Below are 18,798 nucleotides of genomic sequence, written 5' to 3'. Positions count from 1 at the left end.
TTTCTTTACTGTTATTTGCTTTCCTCAGCTCACATTTCATATTCCCTGGTTACAGAAACAAAACTGTTTAATGAATATTAAATACAAATGAATTTGAATGCTTATCACTTTAAGCAAATATTCTTGTATTATAATTAAGAATATTTAATGTAAAATAAAAAAAAAGTACATGTCAGCTGTTTTTGGCGTGGACTTGCTGCACATGCTTTGCTGGGCACAAAATAGAAACACAATTTCAAATTCTATTTCTGGTGATATGCAGCATTATCTGTACAAGTCCACTTGGAGTCATGAAATACATTACTTCTCTGTGCATTTCATTCCCTACCTAGGCTAGCTCTTACAAAAATAAAACAAGAGATTGTAAATAAGGAAGAACAGACATGTTATTGACGATGTAGTTGTTGCTGTAAATATCTTAAACTGACAAAATTAAACACAATTAGGAGCTAAAACTTGTCTTAACTTGCATGGCCAACATAATTGCCAGCTTAACTTTCTTCTAACAAATGACAGACACATCAAATTTCTGGAGAAAGCAGGATAGAAAAGCATCAGCAAAGTTATTAAACTGAACAAAAAAAAATACTACTACTAATAATAATACAATTTTTATAATAAATAAATGTTTTATTAATTAACTGCTAATTATTAATTTTAAGTTAATTTTAATTTATTGTATACTATTAACTAAATATGTATTATTATTAATTGAAATTCTATTTATATCCCTATAATTCAAAATGAACAACAGGGTAAGAGCAGAAAAATCAGCATAAAACACTAAATAATAAACACAGGAAAAACAAAGTTTTGAAGTAAAATAAGAGACAATAAACCAGAATCAAAAAAAGTATAAATAAAACAAGAGAACACTGAACAAATAATATAATTTGTGATACAAATCCTGGACTAAGAGAAGGATTTGAAATGTCAGGGTAAGTTAAATGCCTTCATGAACAAATGAGTTTAAGTTGCCTTTTAAAAGAATTAATTGAGTTCACTTGTCCAATTAATTTAGGGAGGCCAGAGGCTCTGTTGCCCCATTAAGCACAGTTAAGTTTTGGCAACATGGACATTACCAGAACTGGTGGACCATAGTGGGTGGATAGCAGCATAAGGACTGAAGCGGGTACCATTGTATTATTGCAGGTTAGTAAGATATTTGTACAGTGTATTCAATCCTGTAAAACAGTGAGGGTGGAGCAGTATGGATGTTATGTGCTTGCTGTTGCAAATCTGTCTTAGGTCTCTTGCAGCAGAGTTTTGAACAAATTGCAGCTGTGATAAAGAGATTGCTAGGGTTACGTGCCAGTAGGGAGATACAGTAGTCGATTCAGGATGTTATAAAAGCATGGACAAGTTTCTCAGCATCAATCAAGTCACGTCAAGTTGGGAAGCATGCACTGGTACATGCGAAACAACTTGGGATCCCGGTTTGCAACTCCCCAGGCAGACACTTGGTCCAGTCCCACCCTTCAGAAATGACCCTTTAACTGCCGCAGCCAGGTGTTACATGGGCGACCCTTTGGCCTGGTCCAGCCACTCAGGTCCCCAACAATGAGGATCTTACGAGCCAGATCACCCTTGGGGAAACGCACCACATTTCCGTAGTGTCGTAACTGACGGTCCCTCACAATGCGGGTAATGTGCCTCATTCAGGACTTCATGAGCAACCACTCATTCGACACAAAGTCAAACCAATGGTGCCCAAGGATTTTCCAGAGAGACACAGTGCCAAAGGAGTCCAGTCTTTGCCTCAGGTCACAGGATAGTGCCCATGTCTGTGCAACCATATAGCAAAACAGGAAGCAAAAGGACTCTAAAGACTTGGACCTTCGTCCTTTTGCATAGATATCGGGATAGACAACACCCCAGCGACCTCATGGCCCACCATGCTCTCCCTATTGACTTTATAGGAAGAGTCACCAGAGACATTAATGTCACTGCCAAGGTAAGTAAACCTCTCAACAAGGTCAACACTCTCTCTGCAAAAAGACACTGCTGATGGATGTGCCCAAGAGGTCATTAAAGGCCTGGATCTTAGTTTTTATCCAGGACACTCACAAGCCCAGACACTCAGATTCCTTGATCAGTCTCTCGAATGCCCCAATCAGAACCTCCATTGACTCCGCGAAGATCACCGCATCGTCAGAAAAGTCAAGATCTGTGAATCTTTCTTTACCAACAGATGCCCCACAGCTGCTGGACCACACGACCTTGCCCAACACCCAGCTCTACAAACATTGAACAGAGTAGGAGCAAGAATACACCCCTGACGAACTTCAGAATTAACTGGGAAAAATGAAGAGGTCCTGCATCCACTATGCACAGCACTTACAGTACCAGTACCAGTGTATAGACCAGCTATTATATCCGGCAAACTCGAGGGGATCCCACAAACCCTCGGGATTTCTCACAGGGCAGTTCGATCAACTGAGTCGAACGCTTTGCGAAAATCGACAAAGGCTGCAAAGAAATTCGCATGTGTGCTTCATGAGAACCCTCAGTGCCAGGATGCGGTCGATGATACACATCTTAGGCGTAAAATCAGACTGTTCCACTCACTGGTAAGTGAGCAAGCGATCATGGATCCTATTGAGGATGACCCTGGCAAGGACCTTACCTGCCATTGACAGCAGTGTTATCCTCCCAGGCAATCACCCTTCTCTATCCAGATAGGGATGACAACTCCCATTTTCCAGTCAGTTGGGATGATGTTAGTCTTCCAAATGGAAGCAAAGATTGCTTGCAATGCCAGGAGGACAGACTTACCACCAGCCTGTAGAAGTTCACCCCGGATACCACAGATCCCTGCAGCCTTTCTGCCCCTCAGCTGGTTCACCACCTGTGCAATCTCAGTGAGATTGGGTGGTTCACAGATAATTGAAGGATCAGCCTCAAAAACTGTGGACCCAGAGATATTCAATGTCCTAGCTGTAGGGCCAGCTTTGAACAACTGCTCAAAGTAGTCAGCCCAGCGGGTCACAACTGCAGTGTCATCCGTAAGGACCATTCCATCAGCTGCCCTGACTGTGACTCTCCAAGGAACAGATTCAGATGTGCATAATGCTTCGATTCCTCTGTAAGCAGGACACGGTTCACTAGACCACAGATGGTGTGTCACTTGCTCACAGATTCCTCTAACAAACGCCTCTTTATCTAACTTCAGAGCCTTCACAGCCATCCCTCTCAGTTCCTGATACTGGCCAGAGTTGCCATTGAGCCGTGCACTGCGACTTCTCTCAATAAAATCCAGGGTGCCCTGCGAGATGAAACACCTCCTTCTGGGAACACCAACACAACCCTCAGCAACCTTCAGGGTCTTGTTACGGAAGGTCTCCCACATCACATTAGGATTGGCAGTCATACCCAAATCTGAAAGTTCCTCACACAAACTGCATGCAAACACATTAGAAATAGCCTGGTCTTGGAGTCTGGCCAAGTCCAGGCTAATTTTTCTAGTAGGTGGTAACCTACTGGACCTAAGCTGGATCCTAAAAGTAGCAACGACCAGTCTGTGGTCAGAATTCACAAACTGGAAACTTCTGTAGACCCTGCAGTTTTGCAAGAGTCTCCAGCGTCTGCTGGGTGTGACGTTAAACTGCATCCGGCCCTGCAAGTTGTCCTCCAACTTGCAGGGAAATCATGGGGGTGGGTGGCAGGAATGGCACTCCAGCCACTGTAAAAAAAACCTCACAAAGCTCCCGAACTGCAGAAAGGACTCCTTTTTGCTTTTACTCCCTTCCGTGGGAGTAGCTCTGCTACTGATCATGAAGGGGATCGGGGAAACACCTCGGGAGCCCCATCCCTGGAAGAGTCGAAACTGTTGGGAGCCAATAGGGTAAGGTCTGTTGGGGATCAGAACTGGTGTGATGCCGAAGTATCACCCACTGCACGGCAGCACTCGGGTCCCAGTTTGAGACGGCCAATACAGGTGGACATATGGAACATCTTGTCTCTCTGGCAAGATGATCATCTTCCTGTGCTGTCAGAGGAGCTGAGTAAACTTCCCATTTCAATGGCGGCACTCTCTGATGGGACTGCACAGATCTCTGTAGGTGGATACACCTTTTATTGGTCTGGTCGGTTTGATGGCTGTCACACTCGGGGAGTAGTTGTTGCTGTAGCAGATTGGCAGTAGAATAGGAAAGGGAGGAATCCAAAATGACCCTAAGATTCCTTGCAGAAGAAGAAGGTATGAAAATGTCTACCAGGAGTGATTGAAAAGAAGCTAATTTTCTTAAATTATTCTTTAATGCCAATTAGACTTTGAATTTGCTGCACACAATTTAAACAATTATGCTTCACCAACATTTTAATTTCACTGAAGCAACATGTGAGGTGATTAAACTCTGATGAACTTCAATTTTTAACAGTGAAATAGATCTATCATCCTCATAAAAATTATATCACAGTTCGATGGTACAAATAATAAGGCCAAGGGGAAGCATGCAGATGTAGAACAGCAGAGGACCAAGGACAGAGCATCAAGGAACTACTTGGATAACATGATGCTTAAATTTGGTAAAACTCTGGATTGTGTCTGATGGAAAGGGATGGAGTGCTTGTTGGTGGTTGGTTACTGGGAGACAGTGGATATCTTCTTCACAAATACCTGCAAATTCCAGGGTTGAATATCTGTATTATGGCTGAAAAGAAGTATAACACTGTCCACTAAAGCACATGCAGAGCATGCTCTGGGCATATGGAAGATGAGATTCTGATGATTGAGTCCTCGAGGGCCTCCACAAGCCTTGTAAAACAACACTTCTTTATTTTTACTACATTCTCCATATGTTGTTTTAACTCCAGTTTTGTGAAGTGTTGTTTTATTTTTGTATAGCTGTTCAACACTGTTCTTTGTTGTATGGTAGAACATCACATTTTGAGCCCATTTATAGATTTTTGACTAATAGGCTAAATGAATCTGGTCTTTACTTGGAGTAATTTCACGTGTTTTAATTGATTTTTATTACATTTTTATATTTATATATTGTAATAAAGGCGCTATATACGCGTCTTTGAACCCTCCGAGGACACGTCAGACTCCTGATATAAGTCCAATATTTTTTATCTTTTATTACTACTACTGTGCGCAAGCACCACTATTCCAATAAACCATACAATACACAATCAATCCTCCACTCCTCCCAGCAGCTCTGTCACACTTCCTCCCAACTCCAGCTCAGCTTGCTGGGGTTACCCATAGTCCTTTTATACTTCTCGACCCGGAAGTGTTTCTGTCCCTCAGTCCATGTGACTCTTAACTCTTCCAGGTCAGGAGAAAACTCCTTTTCTTTAATCCGGAAGTATAACATTGTTTCTGTCCCCACGACTGGGAAGTACTTCCAGGTTATAAGGCAAATAAACGTTTCTGTGCCTCCCTGCAGCGTCCCCTGGCAGTCCCCATGGTATCCAGCAGGGTTGTGAAGGGAGACTCCAAGGTCCTTGATGCTCTGCTGGAACCCGGGACATCTCCACGTTACAGGGAGGACTCCACCTGGTGGCTTGGGGGTATTGGCCGGAATAAGCTGCCGGCCATAGTCCACAATATGTTTGATATTAAAATATAAATATGACCAATGAAATACATGGGATCGATGTTCCTGTTATTGAGAGTCTGTGTCTTTCTCATATGAACGTCATGGAGGAGCCAATAAAGATGTACTTTAAACTGATTTGTTTAAAGTTATATAATGAAGGGCTTTGGAAAACAAAGCAAACTCTTTACTTCCATTGTTCAGTATCTTGTTTGCTTTTCTGAAAAAAACACCCCACATAAGACTTAAACCCCTGGGAGGCAGTGCCAGACATACCCCAAATATTCTGGACAGTAGAATATCATCCTTGACTGTATCACATGTTACACTAAGGCGTAACAGAATTAATATGTTCAAATGCTGTGATCCCCTTCTGCACTATTTCTAGAAAAATAACAATGATAATTTCATACACATGAACAAAACTCAAACCATATACCCTTTCGCTCTGCTGTGTGCACAATCATATGTTATTTCAGTGATACCACAGCAAAACAGCCATCAGGTGAACGTGGAAGGTGGCTAAACAATGTGTTGATCAGTATGCAGCATTTGATGGTAAAAGACTACTGAAGAAGACAATTTAATTAGATTACTTTGAATATTAACATGATTCCACATCTCAAGACATATGTTAAATACATGTTCAATTTACATTTATATGGAATACCTGATAAAGTGGGAAAAAACTATTACTTCCATTACACACATTATTATCACTCCCACATCTTCCTGACCTCACCTCAGGCTCCCACTGATGACTTTACTACTGGCACCCACAAATGACCTTACGCCACTTCCTTTCCTGCAAACACACCCCTCCTGCTTTCCCCACTATAAATTCATGCTGTTTACCCTAGCAGCTAGTCCTAGTTTGTGGAACTTGTATCAGTCCCAAAATCTACTCAGCACATCACAATATACAGGGTGGAAATGTCCTGTGTTTTCTTACGTGCATTAATGTGCATAGAAGTGGGAGAAGGAGGTGACCACAATGGGATGTAACTGTAAAGAATACCAGAGAACTATTGTAAATTTTCTGATGGCTACGAAGACAGAGTGACATTTGGAGAGAAAGCAGAAAATTTCTCCTTGGACTTTTGGAGCTAGACCACTTAGCCATGGATCACTGACCATCTACATCAGGAGATACTTAAGTTGGTAAAATCTGACAAAAGATCAGAAAACCAAAACCTCAATCCTGTCATGTGGAAGAACAACTTGCTTATTTAAGTTTGGCAAGAATCTTCTCTTTAAGAGCTACATGTTTCACAGGTATGCAGGGCACCAGGAATCACTATATGTAGTAGGTCTAGACAAAAGTGAACCTGGAAGGGTGTATTTAATGACTCTAAACCAGAGAGCCACAGTCTGGATACAAACTGTATTGGTCAAGAGAGACTAGGGTAATGTAAGAATGAAAAAGAAAGAAAGTAAGAAGAGAATGTTTTAGTATAATAATTGGAAGTTAGGCAAGTGAATGAAGAACTCAACCTAAGAGCTTTTTTTTGCAATCCTCTATTATTTGCATCAGTTTTCCATCACAGGCGTCTTAAATTATAACAAGATGTTACATATTTGAACTTATGGGTGTTTTCATTTTTGTCTAAAACACAATCTTATAACATCCATCCATACAACCATTAGCCAACCCGCTATATCCTAACACAGGGTCACGGGGCTCTGCTGGAGCCAATCCCAGCCAACACAGGGTGCAAGGCAGGAACAAACCCCAGGCAGGGTGCCAGCTCACGGCAAGGCATTAATGTATTCAGACACTGTTTAAATTAAAGTAAATTAAAATTTTTGTTCAAGCATCTTCATTGTTATTCTGGATGGGGAGGGGGTTATGATGACCCAGATGTCCCAGAAGTCCACTTTCTGACTCAACTCCACACATTAAAGTTGTCCTTAGGCTTTAGACTGAGAGAGTTTAGTCAGGAAATTAAACTCCACACAAAGCAAGTTTACAGCAAATTTATGAAAATGAAATTTGTATTTGCAGCTTTCACCTTGATCTGTGTCTGTACACCATCAGTTGATCTTGTCTTGTGCACTCATTTAGTTGAAGGGTGTACTTTCTGTTCTTTGCAAAAAACTGAAAGCCTTGAAAATGTCTATGTACAGACACTTGCTGAGATATAATCATTTTAAAGATTTCAAGAATGTGGATGTAGCAGGTCATATATACAACATGATCAAAAAATGTTTATCATTTCAAAGCAAAAACTCACATATAACACTTAGGAATGGAATTTTGGGACAGTATAGTAAGGAGGGGCAAAATGTGGTATTTAGGAGACTTATGGTAGTCCAGCAAAATAACACCCAAAAACCAGATGTGTAAGGAAGACACAATGTAGACTCAGCAAGAGGAACAAATTGTTATATTGCAGGGAAAGAACAGGTGTATTTTTCAAGCTGCTAACCAAAAAGAGATGGTGGTACTTGTCAAATTATTAGTCTGTTAGAAATTTAGTAAATTTTAAGAAATTATATTGAGGCTTCCAATTGAAACACACATTTAGCAAAGCACATTGTTGTACTCCAAAAGTGGAATTAACTTACATTGAGCATTTGTGTTACAATGCAATCATCTTTACACTGACCAATTTGTTGTTATGATTCTCAGTATTTTTTATTTTATTTTATTTCATTTATAATTTTGCTCAGTACGTTTACATTTACATTTAAATGTATTTGCTTAGCAGATGCCTTTTTCCAAAGTGATTGAGCAACACAAGTGAAGAGCTCAGAACAAAATACTAGCAATTTTTAATTCCTAACTTACAAATATGTAACAGTTAATATTAGTTAGACAGAAATTCACCAAAAGAAAGAGTTTGTGTGAATTTTCGGTTTGGTCTGGAATCTTGCTTAATTGTGTTGTGTTTTAGTTTGTTTTAAGAGATATCATTATATATTTTGTTTACCTTGACACCATCTTCTTTTACACCAGTGCGGAACCCCATGGCATTTAACCCGTGGCACGATCTTGGTATTGGGGCACCTAGTAGTTCTTAACTAGTTGAAACCAGAGGTACGTAAGATAAAGGTAACATAGACTGTTAAAAATACAAAATAATAATACAATGTACTGTATTAGAAAAATGATTATTCCAGTGCAGACTATTAAAACTTTAAAAATTGGATGTCATGCAAAATCCACACAAAACTAGTATCCACATTCGCTCAGATAAAAAAAAATAAATAAATACTTGAGGCAGTAAAACTATGAAGCTATATATAATACATACAAGTTCTTCACCTAAAAATTCCACAGTTTAGAAGAAATACACAAAAAAATAAAAACAGATAAAAAGGTTTCTTCATTAATGCCCTGCAAGAAGATTTCTTCCAAAAATGTAGGCAAAAAAACCCTCTTTACAATGTTGCTCACAGAACTTGACAGTACAAAGTCCCTGGCTTCTTTCTCTTTCATTCCTTGTTGGCACCCTCCATTCTGTAAGTAATCAGAGGTTCTCCCTTTGTGTCTTCTTTCTCTCCATATTGCCAAAAACTAAACACTAGAATACTGATTCGACAAACTGTGTCTACGTCTTCTTAACTTCCCCAAAAACTACTATAAAGTTTGTTACTTTCTGGTAATGATGGGTTGAGTGAAACCTCACAATGCATCAAAACATCTGAAGCAACTGTGTCAGAAATTGTGTTGAAGCTTTGAAGCATTTGACACTCACCTCTCTAAAGACATCTCCTGGCTATTTGCATTAACGTTACACAAACACATGATTACGTTCAATGACATCAGCCAAACTTTTATTTTTTACTGCTATAGATTAGTAATAAAGAGAAGGATTTGTCAGTGGCTTCTGGTACCTTACATCTTAAAAAATATATATAACTGATGCTGATAGGCAGAATGTAGTATATGATAAGCAAGTGTTTTACTAAAAAAAAATAAGACACCTCACTCATGTAGTCCCAACTCTTTTAATAAATATTCCCCTTTTACATTGTATCTTTATTAATGCACCTGTTATTAGTATTATTATTAGCCCTCATCTTTTCTTGAGATAACATTTAATCAATCATTATTTGGGGTTCCATGATGTAAGTAAGAAAAAATTATAATAAATTGAAAATGAGCATTGTCATTTGTCCTCAAAATGTTTTCTTTGCTCTGACTTATTTAAAAGTTTAACTGTCTACTTTGCCATAATATAGGTTAGAACGTTTGAGAAAGAAGATAAAATCCTTAAATTAACAGATGTTATTATTGCATTAACAAATGAGACATTTAATTTATTAATACTTTACAGTATTTTGTGGAGCATAAAATAAACGAGTTCACAACAAAGAAAAGATGCCATCACAGTCAAATCTGTCACAAGCACTGATTGTAGAAACAGCATTATGGACATCACTGTAGACACCTTTGTAGTGAAAAGAGAACTCAGAGATTCCTAATGAGTTTGGCATTAAAGATCCACTCACATACTGCAGCAACAAAAAGCAGCAGGCTAAACACATCTGGACCCTCTTTCAAAAACCAGCAACATCCCTCCCTCGTTAACACATTCTTCAAGGTAGGTGATCAGTACAAAGTCACCTTAGACACATCATAGTTAAACAATAAAATATTTCCATAAATACAAATGATAGTTCTCCTGTCTGTTCCATTCCTAAACAGTCTTCTAGTTACAGAAGCACATTTCTAGTCTCTAACACATTTACTATGTACCACCCATTAAGAATAAAAGTAAGAACACATTCCACCTGATTAATTTAATATTTAATAATTTTAAACCCCTAAACCCACAATCATTACTCATAACAACAATTGAAATTCACAATCAAATGTTTTGTTTTGTTATACACATGAAACAAGATGCACATTCACTTTTGATATATCATTGATACCCCACCTTGATAGCTCACCTTGCTCATTATCAGACTATGATGGAATTTTTTGTTAAATGAAAGCAATAAACTAATTTTTACAATATTTCACACAGATAGTAACCAAGACACAAACCCATGATGGCCTTACTGTGATACAGCAAAGATACTATTGCACCACCCACATCATTTGTCAATTGTTAACACATAACTGAACCATTACTGTTCTTAGCGGAGTGGTTGTATTGACATGAGAGTATCATTGTTGAATTCTCCTAATGAAGACGAAAAAATGATATATAGATGTACACTTTGGAGAAAAATGAGCACTGAATGAAACCATTGCACAATTTACCTAATCTTTTTATATATAGAAGTAGATAAATTAATGATAATATGCAAAGAAGGGACATTTATGATAAGAGAGTATTATGGTGACAGAAGTGATGTGACCAATAATACTAAATTTATTCTTTGCAGTATCATGCATTCTACCAGTCTGCATTTATAAGATGTAATATTTATAGTTTTGTTTCTTGACACTACGTATTATTGGGCACAATCATTTAAAATGTATTGATAATCCACAAACATTCATTTCACTTGACAGTTTTCTTAAGTTTTTGAAATCTGGTGATGCTATACATAGTTCAAACGTAGCTCGATGAATAAGGATTAGAAGCGCTGAGCTAACATGAGCAGTGGATTTTTTTTTTACTGTTTGTGACATCTTCTCAGTAGAGAGTGCATTCCATTAACAATGCATTCTGTCATAAACAACAGCTCACAAACTTTTTTTGATATTTCCCAAAGGCCAATGCTTCTAAGTTTTTTATTAGTTTATATTAATTTAATCTGAATTATTTTAAACACATTAACCATATTGATTGACATGTAACATTTGGTGAGAGTAAACAAAAAAGTAACAACGTATAGTAGTTACGATGTGTTTTACAAAACCCATTTGTGTGAAATGTTATGCTTTGTATTTTTATATTTGGCAATGGAATGTGCTTCAGTATACAGTCAATTTATTCCACCTCTGAAGCCATCTATTGGTATTTATTTTTCAATGTGTTTGGTCCCAATGTAATGCATGCAGTGGAGGCAAAGGAAAAACATACTATTTGTTTAATTAAACTGTGGTGTAATCAACAAAAGGAAGTTGATCAAGTGACATAGCGTGTTGGAGAAACTTGAAAGCTCAGATATCCGTTGCCGTGAAAAGACGAGTCGTAGCCCACCGTTTGAGTGTCATATGAAAGCTTTTTAGAATACAGAGAAAAAAAGGCACACAGTGGGGAAAAAAGCACGAAATGTCAAGTTCAATCTAGAAATTTCCACTTTAATAATGTAGTTTATTTTGTCATTAAAGTAGAACATCATAAACATCATCTTAAAATCATTTAATTAACCAGTTTCTCAAATCACATCGTAATTAATGTAGCACGTTAAATGCTTTGTTTTGTATGTAATCTTCTATGTGCTCTATGTGTGTGAATCTGCTTCTTAAACCGGCTCTCTTCCTCCGACTGGACACAGAATCCATTACATTCGTGATATTACAGCTCTCTGAATAACTAAAATACTAAGATGTATACATTGTGATAAATAAGTTGAAGAAACAACTCAAAAAGTGTTGGGGAATTGCCCCATATACTTGACAGCAAAGCTGGTCCAAATAAATGAAAAAAAATCCAAATATTCCACAAACATAAGTGGTGAACTGGTGGCTTTTATAGGGAAGACAAAATGGCTGCAGGAAATGATGAAAAGGGAAATGACATCATCAGAGGGGGACCAGAAGTGACGTCATCAACGAGGGACCGGAAGTGATGTCGTCGTCAGGAGCTGGGAGTGACGTCATCAGTGAGGGGACTGTAAGTGATGTCATCGCCAGAAGCCAGAAGTTACGTCATCAATGAGGGACCGGAAGTGACGTCTGTTACTGTTTATGTTGTGAATATTTTCAATTGTCTTCTTTAGTTCTATAAGGTCAAAGAGAGAGGCATTAGTACCATGAAACAAACCCTTATCATTTGTTATCTCGCTCGCCTTAGGACTTGTTGACTGCTTCCTAAGCACGTGTGTGTGACAACGTGATATCATTTTCATGATGATAGGAGTTAAAGCACGTTATTAAACATGGGTTTCACGGTGCAGTGATTGTGTGCGACCTTCAATGAAATTATTTATTGCAGCAGTACTCATGGGCGGCTCCATACAGAGAAAGAATCGGTGGCCCCTTCAATATGGTATCTTATGCACGGTGGATGGCCACATCCGTTGCGGACACTGCATAGCCGCCTCATGCTCATGACACAAGCGTTTAAAATATGTCAAAATTTGCCGCTGCGTTTTTAGCTGTGTCGTTATTTTCTCTTTCTGTTTTATATTCACTATATATTGACGTGGCCGACCCCTGCAGTCCTTGCTTTTCTTTCTCCGAGTAACCGATCGCCACACAATCAGCTCTGTAATAGATATTAAGCCATCTGTAAGTTCAGAGCGGCGATTCTTCAAAACGTTTAAGGAACATTGAACTATCTTCGTACTACATGTTTAATTATTCTATCCTTCACGCCAGTCCCAGTGAAGAATATGGATTATTTAAATGAAGTTAAAGTTTTACCTGTATAATATAATAAACATATTTTGCTGCATTTCATCTTGAAAATGATATAGTCACCATATGTAAATACACTCTTTATAAAGTGGCGCAGGTTGTGTAATATTATAACTGTAGTGAAAGTTTACAGTGAAGTAATTGTACTTATAAGTACAAACAGTTCTACAAGGAGCACTTGACTGAGCGCGTTTAAAGTTCTTGGGATGAAACTGTTTCTGAACCGCAAGGTCCGTACAGGAAAGGCTTTGAAACGTTTTGCCATGGCTGAGGTAGCATGTGCTTGATACTGTATACCGATAATTCTCTTTCCGATCAGCTGCTGCTGTGATTCACACTCAGATAGTTATATAAATACTCCGAGTTGCGCAGTGAGAGTAATATGGAAAAAGATGACCCGCTGTGGCAACCCTAACTAGCAGCTGAAAGAAGAAGAAGAAGAAGGTGCAGTGAGAGTAACAACGCCAAAGCAGTTATGGTATTTGGAATACTATGGCTATTCCCTGGACCATTATATTGTTACAAGTTAATTACAATCAGATGCATGACACTAATAAACAATATGCAGTTAGTTTCAGTGTATTTATAAAGCAGCATCAGGAAAATAAGGAGTAACCACACAGGAACAGTAGCATTGCTTTGACGCTGGGTGCCGCCAGTATGCAAAACCGACCAGAGAACTTGTGTACGACAAGGTATGAGGTACCATGGAAAAGTGCGTGGCTTTACGCCAAGTGTAGGTTTCATACATCATGATTTGAACGTGGAAAAGTTCTTACGCAACATTTCTGTGCGTACACACCGTTTATACATGAGGACCCTGGACTTTGCATTAAAAGTGATGGTACCAAGGATCGCTGTAACATTGAGAATTTGTCTGTAGTGATTAGATTTATCCAGAACTCCATCCCTGAAGAACATCTGATTGGCTTAATTGAACTGAATCAGCTTGATGCTGAATATATTTGTAACCAAATTCTGTCACATCTCTCTGAGCTAGGTTACAGCCCAGACAATTTAGTGTGTCAGTGTTTTGATGGTGCTTCTGTCATGTCTGGGGCAAGGGGTGGTGTCCAGGCTTTGTTACAAAACAAAGCTTGGTAAGTACATTCCATATGTACACTGCTACAACCACCAGCTCCATTTAGCAGTGATACATACAATGGAATCAGAACCTCTGACTAAGAAGTTCTTTGACTGGTCAAATTCATTGAACACATTTTGACACAGACATTATGTTTCACACACATACAATACACCCACACTAAAAAGACTCCTAGAAATACGATGGACCAGTCATTATGATGTCACAAAGTCCATTGTCAACAATGAGGAAGCTATAAGGGGGCTTCTGTCAGAGGTAGCAGAGCCTGACACTGCCCCTTTTGACATTTACATAGAGGCATGTGGTCTTTTGATTCAATTAAAAAAGCAGAATTTCTTCAATATAGGAAAATTCCTCCTTCATGTGCTTGGTGTGCTGAGGTTTTATCTTTCTCACTACTTACAAAAGAATTGCCAATGCAATTTTACAGGCACATGCAGTGGATTTGTGCACTGCTGGGGAGGTGGTGACTGCTTCACTGGCCACACTGAAGGAGATGAGATGCGATTCATTCTGGAAGGAGCATTTCTCTCTGTGTGAAAGTAGGCCTACCAATTCACTCAAAAGGAAACGGAAAGTTAATTCACAGCTTGATGATAGTCGTGTCTACGCTTGGGCATGGTGACTCTGATGAACAAATTACTCCTAGTCAGACTTTTAATGTTCAGTATTCTTGATAGAGCTAGTGTGATGAAATGGAGACAAGATTCTCTCAGAGAAATGTTGAATTATTAAGGGCCACATTGCTTCTCCTGCCAAAATCAGAATCTTCTTGATCTTTCTTGATCATTCTCTCCTGAAACCACTTCTGGCACTTGCAGGCACAGAGCAAAACAGCAAAAGCTTGCAAAATGAAATTGATGTGCAGAAGCAATGTTGATCAAAAAACTGCCACCTGATGCTAATCTCTCTGAAACATGCAAATGCATTCAGCAGTACAAAGAGGCCTTCCCTATGTTGCATTCGCTATATGTCACAGCACTCATCATTGGTGTGTCTTCAGCTGCATGCGAAAGCTCTTTCTTTACTTTGAACCGCATTCTCACTCCACTCCACCAAATAATGCTGCATTCAAGGAAGAGAAATTTAGTCATTCTGGAATATGAGAAAAACATCACAGAAAATCTAGACATGAATGAATTTATTTCAGAATTTGCCAAGAGTAACCGCAGACTGATCCTGTATATAATGTCCAGGTTAAACACCGGAAATTGATATCCTATAGCCTTCCTAATGACTACAGTAGAGCCACATTTCTATTCTTGCTCTCATATGTTGTATACATTTGACTTTATTGATATTTACCTCTGCAGTGAGCTGGCACCCTGCCCAGGGTTTGTTTACTGCCTTGTGCCCTGGCATCAGCATTAATTAACATAGAATAAGAGTAAGGTCTGATGGTCAGGGAGGGCAGAAAAAACAAAAAAAACTCCAGACAGCTGGAGAAAAAAAGAAAATCTGCAGGAATTCCAGACCATGAGACCGCCCAGTCCCCTCTGGGCATTCTGCCTCACATAAATGAAACAGTCTTCTTTGTATTTAGGGTTCTGCCTGAAGGACTTGATGATGATGGTCATGTAGACTTCTGGCTTTTAGTCCATCAATGTTGGAGCATCATGATGCTTTGATGGTGCAGGCCGCTACCATAACGAAATCAGAAAAAGAAACAGAAGAGAGAGTAGGGGTTAGTACGGATTTTACAGCCACCATTAATAGCTATTATAATGAACATACAGAGTATCAGGAAAAAATTAAAGTGAAGTTATGAGAAGGCCATGTTAAATGAATGTGTTTTCAGCAATGTTTTAAAGTGCTCCACTGTATTAACCTGGCAAATTCCTATTAGCAGGCTATTCCAGATTTTAGGTGCATAACAGCAGAAGGCCGCCTCACCACTTCTTTTAAGTTTTGCTTTTGGAATTCTAAGGAGACACTCATTTGAGGATCTAAGGTTACGATTTGGAATATAGGGTGTCAGACATTCCGATATATAAGATGGAGCGAGATTATTTAAGGCTTTATAAACCATAAGCAGAATTTTAAAGTCAATTCTGAAAGACACACGTAACCAGTGTAGTGACATCAAAACTGGAGAAATATGTTTGGATGTTCTTTACCTAGTTAGGATTCTAGCAGCTGCATTTGTTGCAAACGATTTATGTCTTTTTTGGCTAGTCCTGAGAGGAGTGCGTTACAGTAATCTAGTTGACTGAAAACAAAAGCGTGAATTTATTTCTCAGCAGCTTTCAATGATATAAGAGGTCTAACTTTTGCTATGTTTCTTAAGTGAAAAAATGCTGTCCTAGTGGTCTGATGAATATGCGATTTAAAATTCAGGTTACAGTCCAGTTTTTTACTTCTGTCTTGACTTTTAATCCTAATGCATCAAGTTATTTCTGATAACCTCATTGAATCCATTATTGACAATCACTAAAATTTCAGTTTTCTCTTTATTTAACTTGAGAAAATTACTATTCATCCATTCAGAAATACAAGTAAGACATTGTGTTAGTGAATCGAGAGAGTCAGTGTCATCAGGTGCTATTAATAAGTACAGCTGTGTGTCATCAGCATAGCTGTGGTAACTCACCTTGTGCCCTGAGATAATCTGAACTAACGGAAGCATATAGATTGAGAAGAGCAGAGGACCCAAAAAACAATATCGTCATCATTTGTAAATATGCTCTTTATAAAGTGCCTCAGGTTGTGCAATATTATAACTGTATCGCAAGTTTACAGTGAGGTAATTGTACTTTAAGTACAAACAGTTCTACAAGGAGCACTTGATGGACTGATTGAGAGCATTTATAGTTCTTGGGATGAAACTGTTTCTGAACCGCGAGGTCTATACAGGAAAGGCTCTGAAGCGTTTGTCGTATGAGAGAAGTTCAAATGTCGCTTGGCTGAGGCAGTGTGTGCTTGATGCTATATACTGATAACCTGATCAGCTGCTGTAGAGCTGTGATTCCACACTCAGATACAGTGGGATAAATACTCTGAGTGGTCCATTGAGAGGAACAATGCTAAAGCAGCTATGGTATTTGGAATAGTTTGGCCATTCCATGAACCATTATATTGCTACAGGTTAATTACAATTAGATGCCTTAAACTAATAAACAATATGTGGTTAATTTCAGTGTATTTGATAAAGCTGCATCAGAGATCTGGCTTAAAAAAGAAAGGGAATCCACATTTGAACAAAAGCACTGTTTGACGCTGGGTGCTGCCAGTTTGAAAACTTGCTTACGCCAAGCATTTAGCTGGTGTGAAAATGTGCGTGGCTTTACGCCAAGCTTAGATTTTATACTTCGCAATGTGAGCATGGAAACGGGCTCACTGAACATTTTATGTGTGTAAACATCATTTATACATGAGGCCCCAGGACAAAAAATGGATGAACATACACAGGCCTGGTCCGCAATAGAAATAAAATCATGTACCACTTCTTTATATTCCTTTCTTTGTATCCCAGTATATAGAAGTTATACCAATAACCCAATTATGCTTCATTCACTCAGAATATGGAAACAATGCAGGAAGTACTTTAAGATAGAGAACCTTTTACCTGTGGCACCTCTGTACGATAAGTCTTTTTCCTCCCTCTCAAATGTACACAGCTTTTAATGTCTGGAAAACATTCAGGATTAAATCACTTAGAGATCTGTACATAGACAACATCTTTGCATCCTATGATCAGTTACACTCCAAATTTAACCTTTCTGCAACACATTTCTTTCACTACCTCCAAATTAGAAACTTTGTTAAACAAAACCTGCTCAACTTTCCTCACCTCTCACCTACTTCTACTCAGGAAAAAAAAAAATCAATCTTGAAGACTCAGACAGCATTTCTGTAATATATAAAAACCTTTTAAAGTCCCTCCCTTTCAAAGATCCCAGAATACATTGGGAAAAGCATCTCTCACTCAATATTTCAGAACAGGAATGGAAGGCAGCAATGCACAGGATTCACTCAAGCTCCATACACACAAATCATTCAACTTAAAATCATCTATCGAGCACATCTCGTTAAAAATTGTCCAAAACGTTTCCACTGCAAGATCCAACCTGTGAACGTAGCAATCAAGTTCCAGCCTCATTGGGTCATATGTTTTTGGGGTGCACCAAAAGAATATAATTTTGGACCCAAATCTTTAAATGCCTTTCAGACAGCCTGGGTGTCACAATCTCTCCTAATTCATGAACAGCTGTGTTTGGTGTACTTCCAGATGGGCTTAAAGTGGAGAAGGACAAACAAACTATAATCACCTTTACTTCACTATTGGCACATAGACTTCTCTTGCTCATCTGGAAGACTCCTAACTCACCTCTTTTCAGTCAGTGGGTAACCAATGTTATATACTACTTGAAATTGGAAAAAATTAAATACTTATGTAGAGGATCTGTGCAAAAAATGTTTAAAACCTGGCATCTAATTTATAATATTTTAGAATAAAAATTTAATTTGAGGAAGCAGATTATCTTCCCCTTTTTATTCCATATATTTACTTACTTACATTTTCTACTATTTAAGTTTCACAAACTTTTAATAAATTCAATAAAATGTTAAAAAAAAACAGTATTTGTGAAAAGACAGATTTTCTTAAAGGAACGACAACAAATTGCCACAGTGTCATGTTAATGCAAGGATTACAGTTCAAA

The sequence above is a fragment of the Polypterus senegalus genome, chromosome 2 (genome assembly GCF_016835505.1).
Source record: "Polypterus senegalus isolate Bchr_013 chromosome 2, ASM1683550v1, whole genome shotgun sequence".
In the NCBI taxonomy this organism is placed as follows: domain Eukaryota; kingdom Metazoa; phylum Chordata; class Cladistia; order Polypteriformes; family Polypteridae; genus Polypterus; species Polypterus senegalus.
Note: the sequence above shows the minus strand (reverse complement) of the source record.